Source organism: Scyliorhinus canicula, chromosome 19 (assembly GCF_902713615.1).
Source record: "Scyliorhinus canicula chromosome 19, sScyCan1.1, whole genome shotgun sequence".
Classification (NCBI taxonomy): Eukaryota; Metazoa; Chordata; class Chondrichthyes; order Carcharhiniformes; family Scyliorhinidae; genus Scyliorhinus; species Scyliorhinus canicula.
In genome coordinates, this window is record NC_052164.1 from 4,507,485 (window position 1) to 4,527,432 (window position 19,948).

The following is a 19,948-nucleotide window of genomic DNA, read 5'->3' on the forward strand; positions in this document are numbered from 1 at the left end:
TTCTGTTGTGTAATTTTTGTTAATTATGTTCCATGTTTTTTTAAAATATGGAAGTTTTTTTAAGAACATTTCTTTTAAAGGTGTTATATGAAGGCAAGTTGTTGTTTGATAGGCTACCACATGAGGAATGGAGAGTTCTGGATGGGTATCATTGGAGGTGGTGGTCAAGGAAGTTACAGATCTCGGGGTGGCCGAATACAGAAGGGATTTAAACCTGGAGATGATCATTTTAAATGAAGCACTGGCGAAACCTAGCCAATATAAAGCAGAGTTCAAGAAAGCTAAACTACCATTATGACAAGAGCTTAGAGACTGCAACGAATTCCACTGGAGCAGAATAGGAGATTCAATCAAAGTTTTTAAATTATGAAGGGTTTCAATATAAAGAAAGATTATTTGCTGTGGTTGGGGAGACACTGATTAGGGAGCATCGGTTTAAGATTATCACAGAGAGTGAAGAAAGAGATTGGGAGAAATGTCTGCGTGTGGAGTATTGTTGGAGCGTGCAATGTTTCGCCACCTACATGCTTCATAACAAACTCCTTCCTGCATGACCTTAATGAAGATATCTAATTGATTCGGGAGAAGGACAGAAGGAGTATGATTTCTCAGAGAGGCCATACAGCCTATTGTGACAGTGTAGGCACCCCTGCATGTCGCTATAGCCCTGTCCTTTCAGGCAGCGTGTTCTCGATCATAATCATTCACAACGTGTAAAAAAATAATAATTTCCTTTCTGCTGGTTTTGCCAATTGTTATAAATTTGTGGCCTATAATTATGGGACTTTCTTCCGTTTCTCTTTATTGAGTCTATGAAAACCCTTCCTAATTTTAAACACCTCTATCACATTCCCCCTTAACCTCCTTTAGCTCGAAGGAGGACAATCCCACTGTAGAATCCACCAAAGTAGCACGCATGAACCCGCAGGTAGAAAATAATAGCAAGGTTTATTCAAGGAGAAAATGCTGGAAAGTCTCAGCAGGTCTGGCAGCATCTGTAGGGAGAGAAAAGAGCGAATGTTTTGAGTCCAGATGACCCTTTGTCAAAGCTTTGCCCAGCTTTGAGAAAGGGTCATCTGTACGCGAAACGTTAGCTCGCTTCTCTCCCGACAGATGCTGCCAGACCTGCTGAGATTTTCCAGCATTTTCTCTTTGGTTTCAGATTCCAGCATCCGCAGTAATTTGCTTTTAACAAGGTTTATTCGATATACAATAAGTTTCCACTCCCCGTCGGGGTTTATATACAAGTGAGGGTTCCCCTAATTACCGGGGAAGTTCACGTTCTGTGGAGGTCACGGGGAATTGGATTGTCCTCACACTGCGACCTCCCTGGGGGTTAGAACACCCACCTTCTCCAGTCTCTTCATGAACTGAGGTCCTTCACCTTTGGCACTGTTCTAGTAAATCCTCGCTTAACCATTTGACATCTTTCCTCAAGTCCGGGATTGGCACAATACTCCAGCTGATGCCTAACCAATGCTTTATAAATGTTTATCATAACTTCCCTTGTTTTGTACAGCCTGAGGTGTCCAAAATCCTACAAAACTACGTAAAAGCCAAAGGCGTCATTAATCTATATATTTGTTTTTCCAGAGATGCAGTGAAATAAAATAAAAATTGCTTATTGTCACAAGTAGGCTTCAAATGAAGTTACTGTGAAAAGCCCCTAGTCGCCACATTAGAACATAGAACAGTACAGCACAGAACAGGCCCTTCGGCCCTCAATGTTGTGCCGAGCCATGATCACCCAACTCAAACCCACGTATCCACCCTATACCCGTAACCCAACAACCCCCACTTAACCTTACTTTTATTAGGACACTACGGGCAATTTAGCATGGCCAATCCACCTAACGCACACATCTTTGGACTGTGGGAGGAAACCGGAGCACCCGGAGGAAACCCACGCACACAGGGGGAGGACGTGCAGACTCCACACAGACAGTGACCCAGCCGGGAATCGAACCTGGGACCCTGGAGCTGTGAAGCATTTATGCTAACCACCATGCTACCCTGCTGCCCCTAACATTCCGGTGTCTGTTTGGGGAGGCTGGCATGGGAATTGAACCGTGCTGCTGGCCTGCCTTATTCTGCTCGACAAGCCAGCTGTTTAGCCTACTGTGCTAAACCAACCTCTAGGTGAGTGACTTGCATCAATTACATGAAATAGTGAAAACTAAATAGAATTGAGGTTTGTGTTGGCTGTGGGTCATCACAGGCAACATCTGCACATCTTGGAATACAGAGATACGAAATGCCTACCTCAAAACAAACACCAAACTTCCGTTGCCCACTGCTTTTATGATTTTTTGAACTTTTAAGAGGAGTTGTTGGCAGGAGGACATAAATCTGGTGTCCGAGCCGGTCCTTTCACCCAATTGGGTCATAAAATTTTGCAACTCTCTCTCACAAATACAAACTTAATTAATCATTTTGAACCTGAGATTGACAGTTTTTTGCTCAACGAGGGCATTGAGGGATACTGAGCCAAGGCGAGTGGAAAGAGTTCAGGTTACAGATCAGCCATGACATAATTGAACAGTAGAACAGACTCATGGGGCTGAATGGCCTCTCCCAGTTTCTGTTCAAAATACTGACAATCTGGCTCGGAGCTGTATGTAACAATCCCAGCTCAGTCGAGAAAAGGAGATGGGGATAAAAGTCTTTCTGTGGCCCCTCTATCTCACCGTATTCATGGCTAGTTGTTACTGAGAATTGTAATTCCGGGGCCTGGACTGATGCTCCAGAGGCAAGAGTTCAAAACCCAGCACAGGAACTGGGCAATTTAAATTCGGTTAACTAAATAAATTGGGAATTGAAAGCTATATATAATATAATATAATATTTTATTGTCACAAGTATGGAGTTACTGTGAAAAGCCCGTAGTCGCCACATTCCGGCCCCTGTTCGGGTATTCCCAGTAATGGTGCGAATTAAATTACCGGATTGTTGTTAAAACTCATCTGGTTCACTAATGTACTTTAAGGGAGGCAATCTACCATCCTTATACGGTCTGGCCTACATGTGACTCATTTTGTGAGTCATTTTGTTGACTCATAACTGCCCTTTGAAGTGGAGGTCACGGGGAATTGGGTTCCAGACAATGGACAACAACAGAAAAATCCTATGAATGAATTTTTAAAATCTCACTGATTTGGGGGGATAATGGTCTCCTGGTCATGTCACTGGTCTAGTAATCCAAATGCTCTGAGGACATGGGTTCAAATCCCACCATAGCAGCTGGTGGAATTTAAATTTAATTAGCAAAATCTGCAATTAAAAGCTAGTCTCGATGGCAATAACTGAGAAACCATTGTTGATTGTCATTCAAAACCCATCTGGTTCACTAGATGTCCTTCAGGGAAGGAAATTTGCCGTCCTTACTTGGTCTGGCCTACATGTGACTTCAGACCCACAGCAATATAGTTGGCCCTCTGAAATGGCCATTCGTACAGGGGCAATTAAGGATGGCTACAACTCCCACATTCCACAAAATAATTTTAAGAAATCATGGCTGGGATTCTCGGAAAATGGGGCTACGTTCCCGACGCCCTCCGGAAAATAGGCACCAATCACTCCAGACTTTTTTCAAAAAGTCCGGAGTGATTCTCTGACTTCAAGAGGGATAGCAGGGCCCCGGCGTGCGCTGTGTAGCTCCTGCTGCCGATACAGGGCCCTGCACTTTCGGCCGCGGTTCCACGCATGCTCGTGGCGGCCGTTTTCTCGCCGGTCCCTGCGCAACATGGCGGAGACACACAGCGGGCCTGCGCGGAAGAAGATTGTTCGCGCCCGCCGATCGGTAGCGGGAACTCGGCCGGTCAACCGCGGAGAATCGCCGTGGGGGCCTCTTTCAACGGCCCCCGACCGGCGTCGCTTCAACCGCGCGCGTGCGATTGCCGCCGATTCTTTGGTTGCTGGAGAATCGCACCCCGGCGACGGAGCTGATCGCGGGTCTGAGACCCCATTCTCTGTCCCCGCGTCGAGCGTGATTTCGGCACGGAGTCTCGGACAATCCTCGCCCATAACTTTGGAGGTGGGTCTCAGTTAATGGATGAGGCTTAAAAATAAATTTGAAATTTAGAACATCTTATAATTCTGCACTCTCCCTCAGGATTCTGGCATCATGTATCGTACAGCTGAATGGTCTATTGTGCTGGATTGGAATAGCCCTCACAGTCCGGAGCTCCAGAATGTAATCATATCTGAGAAAAATGCAAAGTTTTTAACTATAAAGGAAATTCCAAATGTTCTGATTAAATATTATTCCTCCGAGCACAGCTCCTTCTGTGCTATATTTTTGGCTCATCCATTAATACATGTGCTTCAGTGTCTTTCTGGGTTATTTTAAAGCCATCATAAATTCATTTATTTTAAATTATTGCTTTTTCCTCTGGCAGGAGAGTGCGATGACGTTGCTTTTTAACGTGGGAAGTATTTCCCTAAGTGATGCTAAACGTATTATTCTATTGGTAGAGAGAAGTTCTTACATTCCTATAATGTTTGTACAACCTCTCAATGTATCCAAATGCTTTACAGCCTCACACGCAGTGAAATTGGAGGAGGCATTCTTGGCAAACCTTCTGCCTTGCTCCCGTCCCCAGAGCGACCTTTCAAAATTGTGCACGAGTATGAAAAAGAATCCAAATTTATGATCACAGATGTATTTTCCATGAAAAAGGAGAATATGGTAATACTGATTGTACATTCTTATTATTCTCCACCTTTCACAGGATATGGACGAGATGAAATGTAATAATGACATAATGTGTAACATGGCTCATATGATGCAACAGTTACTGGATGATTTTATGTGCAATTTACACAGTCAATAATCATTACCATAGAGTGGTTAGATTAAATTACCTTCTTTGATATTATTTACTGGTTCGCAGTTTTGGAATATTCATGTTTGCAAAAAGGTTGCATAAACAGATTGAGATTGTATAAAATTTTGGGAGAAGATGCAATAGAAATCTATATTTGCATCAGTATATGTGGAGGGACATCAGAAGATCAAGAACTTTCATTCCCGCTGCCGAAATCAGTTTGTTTACTTTTGTAGTTTCAATGAACAGTTTGTTCAGTTTTTGGTCGGTCCTCGTGCTTGCATTGGCCAGTGAATAACACTCATGTTGTAATGTAGGAAATATCACAATTTGTGCACAGTAAGCTCCAACAAACAGCAATTGAAAAATGACCCGATAATCTGTTTCACTGAATGTTAACCAAGTGATAAGTATTGAGCAGGACACAGGGAGAACCATCTTGACCTTTCTTTGAAATAGTGCCGTACGGTCTTTTACATCCACCTGATAGTCTGGGTGAGCCTTAGTTTAATGTTGACAGTGCAGCACTCCTTCAGTACTACGCTGGATTCGACACTGGACCGAGAACAATTTGAGGCTACTTGTAAAAGAAATGGAATTTCATATCATTTGGAGTTTAATTATTGGTAGGAACATTGGAGATTGGAATGTGCTCAGTATTTTAGAAAGCATTTGGGAGCAAATTGCAGCTGAATATTCTTTTATAAACTTCTATGGGCGTGTGTGCTTATACACATCAGGATCAGTGATGTACATGGGTCACCTTTGCTTCTAAATTCTATGTGTGGAATTCTTCCAACTTGGGTTTGGTGGTGGGCAGGCACGGAGGATCTGGCGGGAGGCAAAAAGGCGGAAACATCCCAGCACAAAATGACTTGGCAATCGTCCCAACGGCAAGTCGGTCTTCCTGCTGGCAAATAGCGCCTCATGAATATTCATTAAAACAGCTGGCTGCCAGTGTCCCCTCAGGCCTTCCCGTCTGGTGTCACTCCAGTGGGAAATCACAGCGGCGTCAAATCCGTTTGCTAAACAGTGGCGTCCAAAACATGACCATCAGTTGGTGAGAGACTTTGTGGTGAGTGGATCAAAGCTTTCAGCCATGGTGCTGCTCTGCTCCTGGTCCGCTGTGCACCACTCTGCCGGTGCAGACCGGTTCCTGCCCTCCATCTCCATGCCGAGCTGGGCTTCATGGACGGTACAGCAGGGCTGGACCCATGGACACTCCTGTGTCACCGAGTTGGATCAGCACTGCGTCCGGGGTCGGGGAGTACAGGGGGCTCCTTCCCCACAATGTCACACACCAGGATCTATCTGGACAGCACCGTCCTGTGGGACTCATGCAGCCACTTCAACAAAGGCCCAGGGTTTTTGGGGGGGGGGGGGAGCAAGTTGAGGAGGTCAAGGGTGGCCTGATGAAGACAAGGGGGCAATGTGGAAGGAGGTCTGTGAACGGAGTGGGGTTAAGGTGAGTGCTCACCATGGCAGGCAGAGAGGCAAGGAGGTGGATGAAGAAGAAGAACAATGGAAGGCAGAGGGAAGACTGAGGGGAGGGAAGCTGGACCCCGACAAGGCTGCATGAAGAGCTCACTGGCAAGGGGGTCAAAGAGATACCACATCATTCACTGGTCAGAGATGGAGACTCTACAGGTGGTGGGTAGAGGTTCTAACGGAGAATTGGGCTCCTCGCAGGTAACGGGCTTGGAATGGGGTGGGTGGGGGTGATTCAATCGAGGAACAGACTTCTTCTTGAGGCTGATGGCCTTCTCTGAGTTGCTGACATCCTGCAGGGCCTGGTGAAGGAAGGTGGGCTGCTGTGAGAGGGATATGACTGTGCTGGTTGGTGTTTAATTTGGCACCGGGATCTTCAAACCCACCAGCTGACTTTGGGACGAATCAGGTGCCGTCGGCACGAGACCCGGAGGGGAAACTCGCCTGTGCACAATTAATGCGGTGCCAAGTGCAGAACCTGGCGCAGGACCCCGTCATTCTGGTCAGTGATTCAGGCACCGTTGGAGCCGCCCGTCACTGCACTCAATCTCAAAATCTGGGAGAATTCCGCCCCATGTCTGTATTTAAAAAGACAGAGAGTCAATTTGTTCCATCTCCTTTAAAGATTTGTACAAAAGGACGTCAGGACTCTCTTCCAGCATCCTTGTTAAAATGGGAACATTTACTTTAAATTGCCTCTCCTCAGTCTGTCGAATGAATTAATAATTTCACACTTCTCTGCATTTCACCAGCCCATGGATTATTTTCTCCTGAAGTCAGTTTCTATCCTCCTCACTGTTCACCGTAGTCCCAAGATTTGTGTATTCACAAACTTTGAAATGATATCCCCTCTGCCCAACCCAGATCAGGTATCAAAAAGAGCAACGGTTTCAATCCCTGTCCCGGGGGAACACCACCTGTAAACTTCCCTCCAATCTGTAAAACATTCACCACAACTCTCGGCTTTCTCGTCATCCATTTTGTCACAACGGTGTTAATCCCATATTCTTCCATTTTGGTAACAAGCAGACGATAATCCAGTAGGAACGATTTAAAATAAAATTATGTAATGAAATGATCATTATTGGAAGTTAAAAGTTGGGCAGAAAATATAATCTTTGAAGAAAACACGTTTCTTATCACCCCCACCTCATCCCTTCTCATCATCCCGAGTCCCTCCAGGGGCCAAATAAATGCCCCCTGCTGACCTGGCTGGATGAGCTGCCAGAGGTCAGTGAGTATAAGGAGTATTTCCCCGAAACACTCAGATCTGTGGATCTGTGTTGTAATCCTCTACAGGAGGGAAATACAGGGTCAGTGGAACAAGCTCGTCTCCCCTCCCTCCCCCACTGTCTGCATCTCTACACCAGACCAGCGGAGAAATGGAAAGCAGTGAGGATCTGTGTATGTATGTGTGCGTGTGCATGTGTGTGTGTGCGTGTGCATGTGTGTGTGTGCGCATGTGTGTGTATGTATGTGTGTGTGTGCACATGTGTGTATGTGTGTGCATGTGTGTGTGTGCGTGTGTGTATGTGTGTGTATGTATGTGTGCATGTGTGCGTGTGTGTGTGTATATGTGTGTGATTATGTGTGCGTGTGTGTATGCATGTGCGTGTGTATATGTGTGTGTACGTGTGTATGTATGTGTGTGTATACATGTGTGTATGTGTGTGGGTGTATATGTGCGTGTGTGTATATGTGTGTGTGTATATGTGTGTGTATGCGTGTGTGTCTGTATGTGTGTCTGTATGTGCATGTATGTATGTGTGTGTGTGTATGTATGTGTGTGTATGAGTGTGTATATATGTGTTTGTGTGTATGTATGTATGTGTGTTTGTGTGTGTGTGTGTGTATATGTGTTTGTATGTGTGTGTGGGTGTATTTATGTGTGCGTGCGTGTATGTGTGTATATATTTGTGTATGTGTATACGTGTGAGTGTGTGTGTATGTATGTGTGTGTATTGTTTCTACTGGCAGGTGAAAGCGGAACTAGGGGGCATGGCCTCAAAATAAGGGGAAGTATATTTAGGACTGAGTTTAGGAGGAACTTCTTCACCCAAAGGGTTGTGAATCTATGGAATTCCTTGCCCAGTGAAGCAGTTGAGGCTCCTTCATTAAATGTTTTAAAGATAAAGATAGATAGTTTTTTTGAAGAATAAAGGGATTAAGGGTTATGGTGTTCGGGCCGGAAAGTGGAGCTGAGTCCACAAAAGATCAGCCATGATCTCATTGAATGGTGGAGCAGGCTCGAGGGGCCAGATGGCCTACTCCTGCTCCTAGTTCTTATGTCTTATGTATGCATGTATGTATGGATGTATGTGTGTGAGTATGTGTGTGTTGATGTGTGTATATGTGTGTATGTGTGTATTTATATGTGTATGTATGTGTATGTGTACATGTGTGTATGTATGTGTGTGTATGTATGTGTGTGTATATGTGTTTGTGTGCCTATGTGTGTGTGTGTATATGTCTTTGTATGTCTGTGAGTGTGTGGGTGCATTTGTGTGTGGGTGTGTGTATATTTATGTGCGTGTATGTGTAAATGTATGTGTGTGTGTATGTATGTGTGTGTAGATGTGTGTATATGTGTGCATGTGAGAGTATGGGTGTGCGCGTGTGTATGTATATGTGTGCGTGTGTGTATATATATGTGTGTTTGTGTGTGTGTGTATGTATGTGTATGAAATGAAAAATAAAAATAGCTTATTGTCACGAGTAGGCTTCAATGAAGTTACTGTGAAAAGCCCCTAGTCGCCACATTCCGGCGCCTGTCCGGGGAAGCTGGTACAGGGGAGGCATGTACGTGTATGGTATGTGTGTGTATGTGTATGAGTGTGTGTGCCTTTATGTGTGTGTGTGTATATGTGTGTGTATGTATGTGTGCATGCATCTGTGTGTGCACGTGTGTGTGTGGGTATGTATGTCTGTGCATGTGTATATGTGTTTATGTGTGTGTGTATTTGTGCATGTGTGTATATATGCGTGTGTGCGTATGTGTGTGTGTATATGTGTGTGTGCATGTATGTATGTGTGTGGGTGTATGTGTGTGTGGGTATGTATGTCTGTGTATGTGGGTATGTGTTTGCTTGTGTGTGTGTATGTATATATATATATATGTGTGTATGTGTGTGTATTTGCCTATGTGTGTGTGTGTGCATGTACACACACACATCTACACACATACGCACATATACGCCCCCCCCACACACACACACCCACACATATGTATGTATGTGTATGTATGGGTGTTAGTATATGTGTGGGTGTGTGTATGTATGTATGTGTGGGTGTGTGTGTGTGTGGGGGGGTGTATATGTGCGTATGTGTGTAGATGTGTGTGTACGTGTGTGAGAGTGAGTGTGTATGTTGGTGTGTGTGTTGGTGTGTGTGTTAGTGTGTGTGGGGGTGTGTGTGTGTAGGGGATGTGTGTGTGTAGGGTGTGTGTGTGTGTGTGTAGAGGGTGTGTGTGTGTGAGAGTGAGTGTGTATGTTGTGTGTGTTGGTGTGTGTGTTAGTGTGTGTGGGGGTTGTGTAGGGGATGTGTGTGTGTAGGGGGTGTGTGGGTGGGTGTGTGTGTGTAGGGTGTGTGTGTGTGTGTGTGTAGAGGGTGTGTGTGTGTGTGTGTGAGAGTGAGTGTGTGTTTGTTGGTGTGTGTGTGTGAGAGTGAGTGTGTATGTTAGTGTGTGTGGGTGTGTGTGTCTGTGGGTGTGGGTGTGTGTGTGTATGGGTGTGTGTGTGTGTGTGTGTGGGTGGGGGGGGGGGGCTGCAGTTCCTGACACCATGCCGAGCCCCTGCTCTGACACATGAAGCAGCAGCAATCCTTCCAATCAGCTTCCATCCCTCCCCTTCTGTACAACCGGCAATGGGAATGGCTTCTGCAGATGTTCCTGTGGATCAAACCTGGACATGTAAATCCCTTAACCCTTTAATGCCAGAAACATGGGCAGATTTTCCCGCACATTGCACTCACTCTCCAGCGTGCACTGGGATTTTCTCCAGCATGATTCAGTTCTTGACTATTGGTTTAAATAATTGTTCTTAGGCAGAATAAAGGCTTATCTAACCCCGTGCTGTACCTGTCCTGGGAGTGTTATATGGGGACAGTGTAGAGGGAGCTTTACTCTGTATCTAACCCCGTGCTGTACCTGTCCTGGGAGTGTTTGATGGGGACAGTGTAGAGGGAGCTTTACTCTGTATCTAACCCCGTGCTGTACCTGTCCTGGGAGTGTTATATGGGGACAGTGTAGAGGGAGCTTTTTCTCCTGAAAATATTCCAATACAGGGCAGATCCAGCGGTTCCATCCTATGGAACTGGGATGAGACACAGCAGGCAGAGGCAGATCCCGGGAGAGGCAGATCCCGGCGAGGCAGATCCCGGGCGAGATCCCAGGCGAGGCAGATCCCGGGAGAGGCACATCCTGGGCGAGATCCCGGGAGAGGCAGATCCCGGGAGAGGCAGATCCCGGGCGAGGCAGATCCTGGGAGAGGCAGATCCCGGGCGAGGCAGATCCTGGGAGAGGCAGATCCCGGGAGAGGCAGATCCCAGGTGAGGCAGATCCCAGGCGAGGCAGATCCCGGGCGAGGCAGATCCCGGGAGAGGCAGATCCCGGGCGAGACAGATCCCGGGCGAGGCAGATTCCGGGCGAGGCAGATTCCGGGAGAGGCAGATCCCGGGAGAGGCAGATCCCGGGAGAGGCAGATCCCGGGCGAGGCAGATCCCGGGAGAGGCAGATCCCGGGCGAGGCAGATCCCGGGAGAGGCAGATCTCGAGCGAGGCAGATCCCGGGAGAGGCAGATCCCGGGAGAGGCAGATCCCGGGCGAGGCAGATCCCGGGCGAGGCAGATCCCGGGCGAGGCAGATTCCGGGCGAGATCCCCGGAGAGGCAGATCCCGGGCGAGGCAGATTCCGGGCGAGATCCCAGGCGAGGCAGATCCCGGGAGAGGCAGATCCCGGGAGAGGCAGATGCCGGAAGAGGCAGATCCCGGGCGAGATCCCGGGAGAGGCAGATCCCGGGAGAGGCAGATCCCGGGAGAGGCAGATGCCGGAAGAGGCAGATCCCGGGAGAGGCAGATCCCGGGAGAGGCAGATCCCGGGTGAGGCAGATCCCGGGTGAGGCAGATCCCGGGTGAGGCAGATCCCGGGCGAGGCAGATCCCGGGAGAGGCAGATCCCGGGATTCCCTGCGGCCGTTACGCATCGTGAAATCTAACCAGTCTCGCTCGGCTAAGTGAGTTTAAAAACCAACTTAGCCGTGCTGCTGCCGGATCTACCGGCCACCCGGCATCTACCGGCCTCGCTGTGACGTACCCCAGCCAGGCGCCGTTCATTACTCATCCCCACAAACAGGGACCAGGCGAATTGTACCTGGGGGGGGGGGATCTCCCAGGTGATCGGAGGCCCCTGGGTGGTCCGTCTCTGGGCTGGTGCCACACCTGACATCTTGGTACTGCTATCCCGGCACCAACATCATGGCACCCTGGTAGTGTCACCCAGCTGCCAACCTGGCACTGCCAGGGGGCCAGGCTGGCATTTTGCTTGTGCCGGGGATTGGGCCCAAGGGTGCCCAGCCTGTGTGAAGTGAGGTACGGGGGGGTGGGGGGGGGGGGGGGGGGGCGTTACCCGAGGACCCCCCAAATAGGTGAGTTGGAGCATTGGGGGGATCTGGGGGTTGCATCGGGAGGTTGAGGGATTGGGATGTCATTTTAAAATGTTGTCGCGATCTCATCCTGCATTGAGGGGCTCTGCTCGCCGGGGCTCCTCAGTGTAGGAAATGCAGTTGAGTGCGGCCTGGGGGAGGACGGGGGAGGGGGATGGGGAGCGTTCCCCTTCGGGGCACTAAAAAAAGAGAGTGCCGTATAAAGCAGGGTCGTTCCTGGCACTTCCTGCCCAGAATGGACTCTATTTATTTTTTTAGGTAGATTGTGTCCATAGCCAGAGCAGGTAATCAGGCATGAGGTTGGAGGCACATGATAAACCTTGTCTGTGAATTAACTCAATGGAAGGAAAGCAGGGCAGGGACTGGATTGGATTGGAATGGATTGGATTGGATTTGTTTATTGTCACGTGTACCGAGGTACAGTGAAAAGTATTTTTCTGCGAGCAGCTCAACAGATCATTCAGTACATGGGAAGAAAAGGGAATAAAAGAAAATACATAATAGGGCAACACAAGGTACACAGTGTAACTACATAAGCACTGGCATCGGATGAAGCATACAGGGTGTAGTGTTAATGAGGTCAGTCCATAAGACGGTCATTTAGGAGTCTGGTGACAGTGGGGAAGAAGCTGTTTTTGAGTCTGTTCGTGCGTGTTCTCAGACTTCTATCTCCTGCCCGATGGAAGAAGTTGGAAAAGTGAGTAAGCTGGGTGGGACGGGTCTTTGATTATGCTGCACGCTTTCCCTGGGCAGCGGGAGGTGTAAATAGAGTCAATGGATGGGAGGCAGGTTCGTGTGATGGACTGGGCGGTGTTCACGACTCTCTGAAGTTTCTTGCGGTCCTGGGTCGAGCAGTTGCCATACCAGGCTGTGATGCAGCCCGATAGGATGCTTTCTACGGTGCATCTGTAAAAGTTGGTAAGGGTTAATGTGGATATGCCAAATTTCCTTAGTTTCCTGAGGAAGTATAGGTGCTGTTGTGCTTTCTTGGTGGTAGCGTCGATGTGGGTGGACCGGGACACATTTTTGGAGATGTGCACCCCTAGGAATTTTAAACTGCTAACCATCTCCACCTCGGCCCCGTTGATGCTGACAGGGGTGTGTACAGTACTTTGCTTCCTGAAGTCAATGACCAGCTCTTTAGATTTGCTGGCATTGAGGGAGAGATTGTTGTCGCTACACCACTCCACTAGGTTCTCTATCTCCCTTCTGTATTCTGACTCGTCGTTATTCGGGATCCGGCCCACTATGGTCGCATCGGAGTTGGAACCATGTTTTGCCACGCAGTCGTATGTGTACAGGGAGTAGAGTAGGGGGCTAAGTACGCAGCCTTGCTGGGCCCCGGTATTGAGGAATATTGTGGAGGTGTTGGTATTTATTCTTACTGATTGTGGTCTGTTGGTCAGAAAATCGAGGATCCAGTTGCAGAGTGGGGAGCCAAGTCCAGAGTGGAGACCCAACAGGGGCTGTTTAGCACAGGGCTAAATAGCTGGCTTTGAAAGCAGACCAAGGCAGGCCAGCAGCACGGTTCAATTCCCGTACCAACATTCCCGTACAAAATGTGGCGACTAGGGGCTTTTCACAGTAACTTCATTTGAAGCCTACTTGTGGCAATAAGCGATTTTCATTTTCATTTCATTTCAAGGCCTAGATTTTGGAGAATGACCTAGGCTTGGCATGGAATCTTCCATCGCTAATGTTTCTCCCTCCAACCTGTCCAGGTACTTGGTTGCACCCAGTTAATATTAACAGCAGCCGACCTTGACCGTTCACCACCAGGAGGAGGAAGCACCTGTTGGGACTATTTTGACGTTTAGGGATTAGAATGAGTTAATCTTGTGGACGATTGCAGCCTTGCCCAGCCTTGTGAAGCTGACGTTCTTCGTCCTGTCCCACAAAGTAACCTGCCGCTTGCTTCCTCTGGGCTTTTTCTAAAGTTGCAAAATGTCAGGGGCCTGTTTCCTCTTCGCACAGGAGAATAGGAAAAAGTGCTGGACAGAGGTTTCCTGTCTGCACGCTCCTCAACATCTCCCCGTCTTTTCATTGGAAAAGCTTTTAGGAATGATGCATGTGGTGTTCATGATAAGGAAGGTGGTTCGACCTTCACTTCCGAACATAACACTTCAACGATCCAGTGGGGAGTCTGCGTGTCTCACACTCCTATCAAACTCGCCTTCAAGAGGAGGTGACAATCTCAACCTAGCAATGACCTGGTTTCCTCAACCCCACCTAAATAAGGAATCCTGTTTTTTACATTAAGCCCATTTCCACGATTCCATTCAGCATGGCTCATCCGTACCACATCTCCATTCACACGCCATTTTCCTTCTTACCCTTACCTAATGCACATTTGTCCACCTCAATATTGAAAGCTCTATTTGTCTCTGAGCATCTGCAGCCTTTCTGGGGGAGCGGGTTCCAGATTTCCACAGCCCAGTGCGTGGAAAATACTTCCTGATTTTGCTGCTAGACAACCTAGTTCTAATTTTAGGATTGTCCTTCTTTGTTCTGTATTTCCCTACTGGAGGAAATACCCCCTCAAATCTCTTCATTATTTTAAACACCTCAATTATATCATTTCTTAATGTTCTAAACTCAAGAGGATAAAAGCCATGTTTTTCCAACCTGTCGCCATAATTTAACCCTCTCAGCTCTGGTTTCATTCTGGCAAATCGTGCTGCCCCTGTATCACCTCGAAGGCCAAGATATCCTTCCTGAGGCAAAGTGCCCAGACCTGAATGTAACACCACAGACAGGCATTTGAACAAAGCTCTGCAAAACTTAAGCACAGCTTTCTAACCTTTGAGAAAAAGACCCACTTCCTTTAGGTTTTCTGATTACTTTTTGTGTCTGTGCCTTTTCGCAAGGGGGGGGGGGGGGGGGATGGAGAGAGATGGTGGCATAGTGGTACAGTCTGGGATAATATTTTGGGGACATGGGTTCAAATCCGACCATGGTAACAGGTGGAATATTGGAAGCTCATCTCAATAATGGTGACCATGGAACTATCATCAATTGTCATTCAAAAAATCCTTTAGGGAAGGAAATCTGCCATCTTTACTGGTCTGGCCGTCATGTGACTTGAAAAATGTGGTTGATTCTTAACTGCCCACTGAAATGTCCCAGTAAACCACTCAGTTTAAGGGCAATTAGGAATGGGCAACAATAGTTCGCCTTGAATGGGATTTGTTTGGGCGCATGGCACCCCAAGGGTGAAGAGGGTCTTCTTGGAGCGGAGTAGGGATGGGGGGGGGCTGGCGTTGCCCAACCTCTCGGGATATTACTGGGCGGCCAACGTGTCGATGGTGCGTAAGTGGGTGATGGAGGGGGAGGGGGCAGCATGGAAACGGATGGAGAGAGCGTCCTGTGGGGATACAAGCCTGGGGGCCCTGGTAACGGCGCCGTGGCCGCTCCCTCCCACGAGGTATACCACGAGTCCGGTGGTGGCGGCTACCCTCAAGATTTGGGGGCAGTGGAGGCGACATAGGGGAGAAGTGGGGGGCTCGATGGAGGCTCCGTTAAGGGGGAACCATAGGTTCGTCCCGGGGAACATGGATGGGGGATTTCGGGGATGGTATAGAGCGGGCATTAGACAGCTGAAGGACCTGTTTATCGACGGAAGGTTTGCGAGCCTGGGGGAGTTGGAAGAGAAATTTGGGCTCCCGCCGGGAAACATGTTTAGATATCTGCAGGTAAAGGCATTTGCTAGACGGCAGGTGGAGGGATTCCCTGCGCTCCCCGCGAAGGGGGTGAGTGACAGGGTGCTCTCGGGGGTCTGGGTCGGGGAGGGGAAGATATCCGATATCTACAAGCTTATGCAGGAGAAGGAAGAGGCGTCAGTAGAGGAGCTGAAAACGAAGTGGGAGGGGGAACTGGGGGAACAGATCGAAGACGGGACATGGGCTGATGCCCTGGAGAGGGTAAATTCTTCCTCCTCGTGTGCGCGGCTTAACCTCATCCAATTCAAGGTGCTGCATAGGGCCCACATGACTGGGACGAGGATGAATAGGTTCTTTGGGGGTGAAGATAGGTGTGCCAGGTGCTCGGGGAGTCCAGCGAACCATGCCCATATGTTCTGGGCATGCCCGGCATTGGAGGAGTTCTGGAAGGGGGTGGCGAGGACGGTGTCAAGGGTGGTGGGATCCAGGGTCAAGCCAGGATGGGGACTCGCGATCTTTGGGGTTGGGGTAGAGCCGGGAGTGCAGGAGGCGAAAGAGGCCGGTGTGCTGGCCTTTGCGTCCCTAGTAGCCCGGCGAAGGATTTTGCTACAGTGGAAGGACGCGAGGCCCCCAAGCGTGGAGACCTGGATCAATGACATGGCGGGCTTTATTAAGCTTGAGAAGGTTAAATTCGCCCTGAGAGGATCGGTGCAAGGGTTCTTTAAACGGTGGCAACCTTTCCTCGACTTTCTGGCTCAACGATAGGGTACTGGGACAGTAGCAGCAGCAACCCGGGGGGGGGGGGGGGGGGGGGGGGGGTGGGTGGGGGGTGGGTGGGGGGGGGGGGGCGTTGATTATGTTAGCTTATTTTATTTAAATTTGATTTATCTAATTTTAATTTATGGTTAAGTTCTCTTGTTTGGGGGGGGGGGTGGGGGAATGTGATACATGTGAGGTTACGGTATGGGGGGAATTGTGGGTGTTATGGGGCTGTTAGTTGCATATTACTGCTTTTTGCTATACTTTTTGTTATATTTTCTGCAAAAAATTCCAATAAAAAAAATAAAAAAAAAAAAAAAAAAAAAAAAAAAAAAAAAAATAGTTCGCCTTGACAGCAATGCCCACATACCACAACAGAAAGAAATGATATACCTCGATTCTCATGCCCCATTGCTCCTTCAATGTTCCTAGTCTTTCATCCATTAGAAAATATATGTCTTGTTTTTCTTGGAACCCAATTGAACAATATAACATGACCCCACATTGAACTTTACCTGTCACATTTTTACCCACTTTATCTATGTCTTTTCGTAAATCCCAAGTATATGTCTTATTGTGCCTCCTAACTTACTGTAATCTGCAAACTTTGATGCACACATTGTTCCTTTATTCCCAGCATGAATAAATATTGTGGAAAGGGCGGCACGGTGGGGCAATGGTTAGCACTGGGGCTGCGGCGCTGAGGACCTGGGTTCGAATCCCAGCCCTGGGTCACTGTCCGTGTGGAGTTTGCACATTCTCCCCATGTCTGCGTGGGTTTCACCCCCACAACTCATAGACATGTAGGCTAGGTGGATTGGCCAGGCTAAATTGCCTCTTAATCGGAAAAAACAATAATTGGGTACTCTTAAATTTTTTCTTTAGATTAATAAATGTGGTGCAAAGTTGAGGTCCCACGGCAGACCTGTGGGGAACACCAATCAGAATGTTTATCTTTATCATGACTGCCTCTGTTTCTACCTTGAAGAATGGAAATGGTATAAGTGTTCATCAGGTATTTTGAGTCTGTCTTCATTGTAGAATTCGCAAAGAAACCTCCCAAGAACGGCGCTTGCCCGTGGTCTCTGAGGCGGAGGAGAAAGATCCCACGCCTCGGGTTCCTCGGGAATCTGCATATTAAAGTGAGACTAGCTGTCTCGTTTTAAAATGCAGATTTGCTAAAAAGTGATCCCGCCCACACTGGGCGTAGTGTGGCTGTAAAGTCGCGCCCTTAATGTCAGAAAATGTTCACTCTGGCAGGTGAATAGTAAAGCAGCATGTTACTTGAATGGAGGAAGATTGCAGAACTCTACAGTATAGAGAGATCTGGGTGTCATGGGAGAGGAATCACAAAATATTGGTATGCAGATGCAGCAAGTGATCAGGAAGGCAATGGAATGGTGGTGATTATTGTAAATATAAATGTAAGAAAGTTAGACTTCTGTTATCTAAGACGTTAGTGAGACCACTTCTGGAGTACTGTGGTCTCTTTATTTAAGAAAGGATATAATTGCATTATGGGCAGTTCAGAGAAGGTTCACTCCACTAATTCCTGGGATGAAGGGTTTATCTTATGAGGAAAGATTGAGTAGGTTGGGCCTTTACCCACGAGAGTTTAGAAGAATGAGAGGTGATCTGATTGAAACATATGGGCGGGATTCTCCGAGCCCCCGCCGGCATATTCTCCGGCGCCGGTTTTCGGGTGGGGGCAGGGTTTAAGCCACGCTGGTCGGGGGCCGTTCTCACCCAGGGGCTTGTTGATGCCGGTGTTGTTGGTGCCGGTTTTCCTGCCGGTGTGGGGACTTAGTCCCCGGAACGGAGAATCCCGGCGATAAGATCCTGAGGGGACCTGACCAGGAAGCTGAGAGGATGTTTCCCCTTGCTGCAAAGTTTAGAACCAGGGAACACAGTTTAAAAATTTGGTAAAAGAGGATCCCATTTAAAACTGCAATGAGAAGAATATTTTTCTCTCAAAGGATTATTGTTCTGTGAAATTCTCTTCCTCAGAGAACAGTGGGGGCTGGGTCAGTGAATATGTTCGAGGCTGGGTTGGATAGATTTTCGATCAGTGAGGGAGTCGAGGGTTATGGCAGCAGGCAGGAAAGTGGCGATGAGGACACAATCTGATCAGTCCTGATCTAATGCAATGGTGGAGTAGGCTCAAGGGGCTGAATGGCCTACTCCTTATTCTTGTATTCATTATGGGAGACCATCATAGTTCACATACTTATCCAGTCCCCCTGAAATACATCTCGGCTAGTTGCCTCAACTATTCCTCATGGTAGCCATTTCCATAATCAAATTCACTCGCTCGCTAAAGAAGTTCCTCTTCAATTCGTTGTGGATTTCTCAGTAACAATCTTGCCTCAAATTTTGGTCCCCTCCACAAATGGAAACATTCATCTTTATGTCCAACAAAACCCTGTCATAATATTAAGGACAGCTTAAAGGTCAACCCTCTTTTTAGAAAAAAGAGCCCAGCCAGTTCAGTCTTTCCTCGTGGTTATTTCTCTGGACCGTCAGTCACTCACTCCCGACTCCTTGGTCTGAGTTTCGGATCCATTGGAATGTGAGCTTGACAAGCTTGCAGTGTTTGATCTGCTCAGACTTCATTAACAGTCAGCGAGTTGGAGATCTAAGTGTGCCCCAATCCACCCATGGATTGGTTGTCAATTGGCCTGAAAGAGGATCGCTCTCCAACCCTCAGTAAGTTCTTTAGATTCCACAGATTTGCTGCATCTGGCCTCATGACTTTGTCCTGGTCTCTAATAGTCAGTTACTTCTGTGTCTCCGTCATCTGCATTGCCAGTCAGCAAATTGAGAACATCAAAACTAATTTCACCTTCTCCTTCAGCACAAGGATTGAATGCATGGTTAAGGGTCCAGCTGTGAACAGGAATATTGGTTACAGGGTTAGATATACACAGTGGTGCTCCGATGCTGAGTGACCTGACTGGTAGGAGCAGCATTTGGAGAGCAGGACAGTGGACCTGAACCCTGACAATGTGAGGTTGAATGATTGGAATCTTGCCTGATATCCTTGAACAATTAAGGAATGTTTCTACAGTACACTTCCCTAGAGGGTAAAACAGGTGGACAGGGTGTTGGATATGGGAAAACGTACACAGCTCGTGGGAAGAAATTAAACGGGCCAAATGGCTCTATTTCATGACATGTCCTTTAAATGTTCTTATTTTCACAGTCCAACATGGGGGTGAGGAATGGGGGAAGGAAAGGGGAACAAATAAACTCAAACATCCATCAATACTACTCCATTGATTAGCTGATGGAGATACAGGAGTGGCTACATTTAAAGGTCCAAGTGGCTTAAGTTTCATTCCAGGCAGTGTACCCGACAATTGAGCCATCGCATGAGCTACAGTTAACACTCAATGCACTGGGTGACTTTGGCACCTCATGGAGAGAGGGGACATCAAGTTTAAAATGGGGTGGAGGGTGGGGGGAACTGATATTGCATAGCCGGAACAAAAAACAGTCACTAAACTTATAGATTTTCACATTTGGAAAAGGGAATTTTGATGCAGAACCTGGATTCTCCAA

General features: G+C 47.7%; 1 protein-coding gene across 3 annotated transcripts in view; it reads right to left on the reverse strand.

Moving 5' to 3' along the window:
- The window catches only part of LOC119954415 (src kinase-associated phosphoprotein 1-like), a 511,846-nt gene that overhangs the window by 91,446 nt on the left and 400,452 nt on the right, over positions 1 to 19,948 (reverse strand). The window lies entirely within an intron of this gene.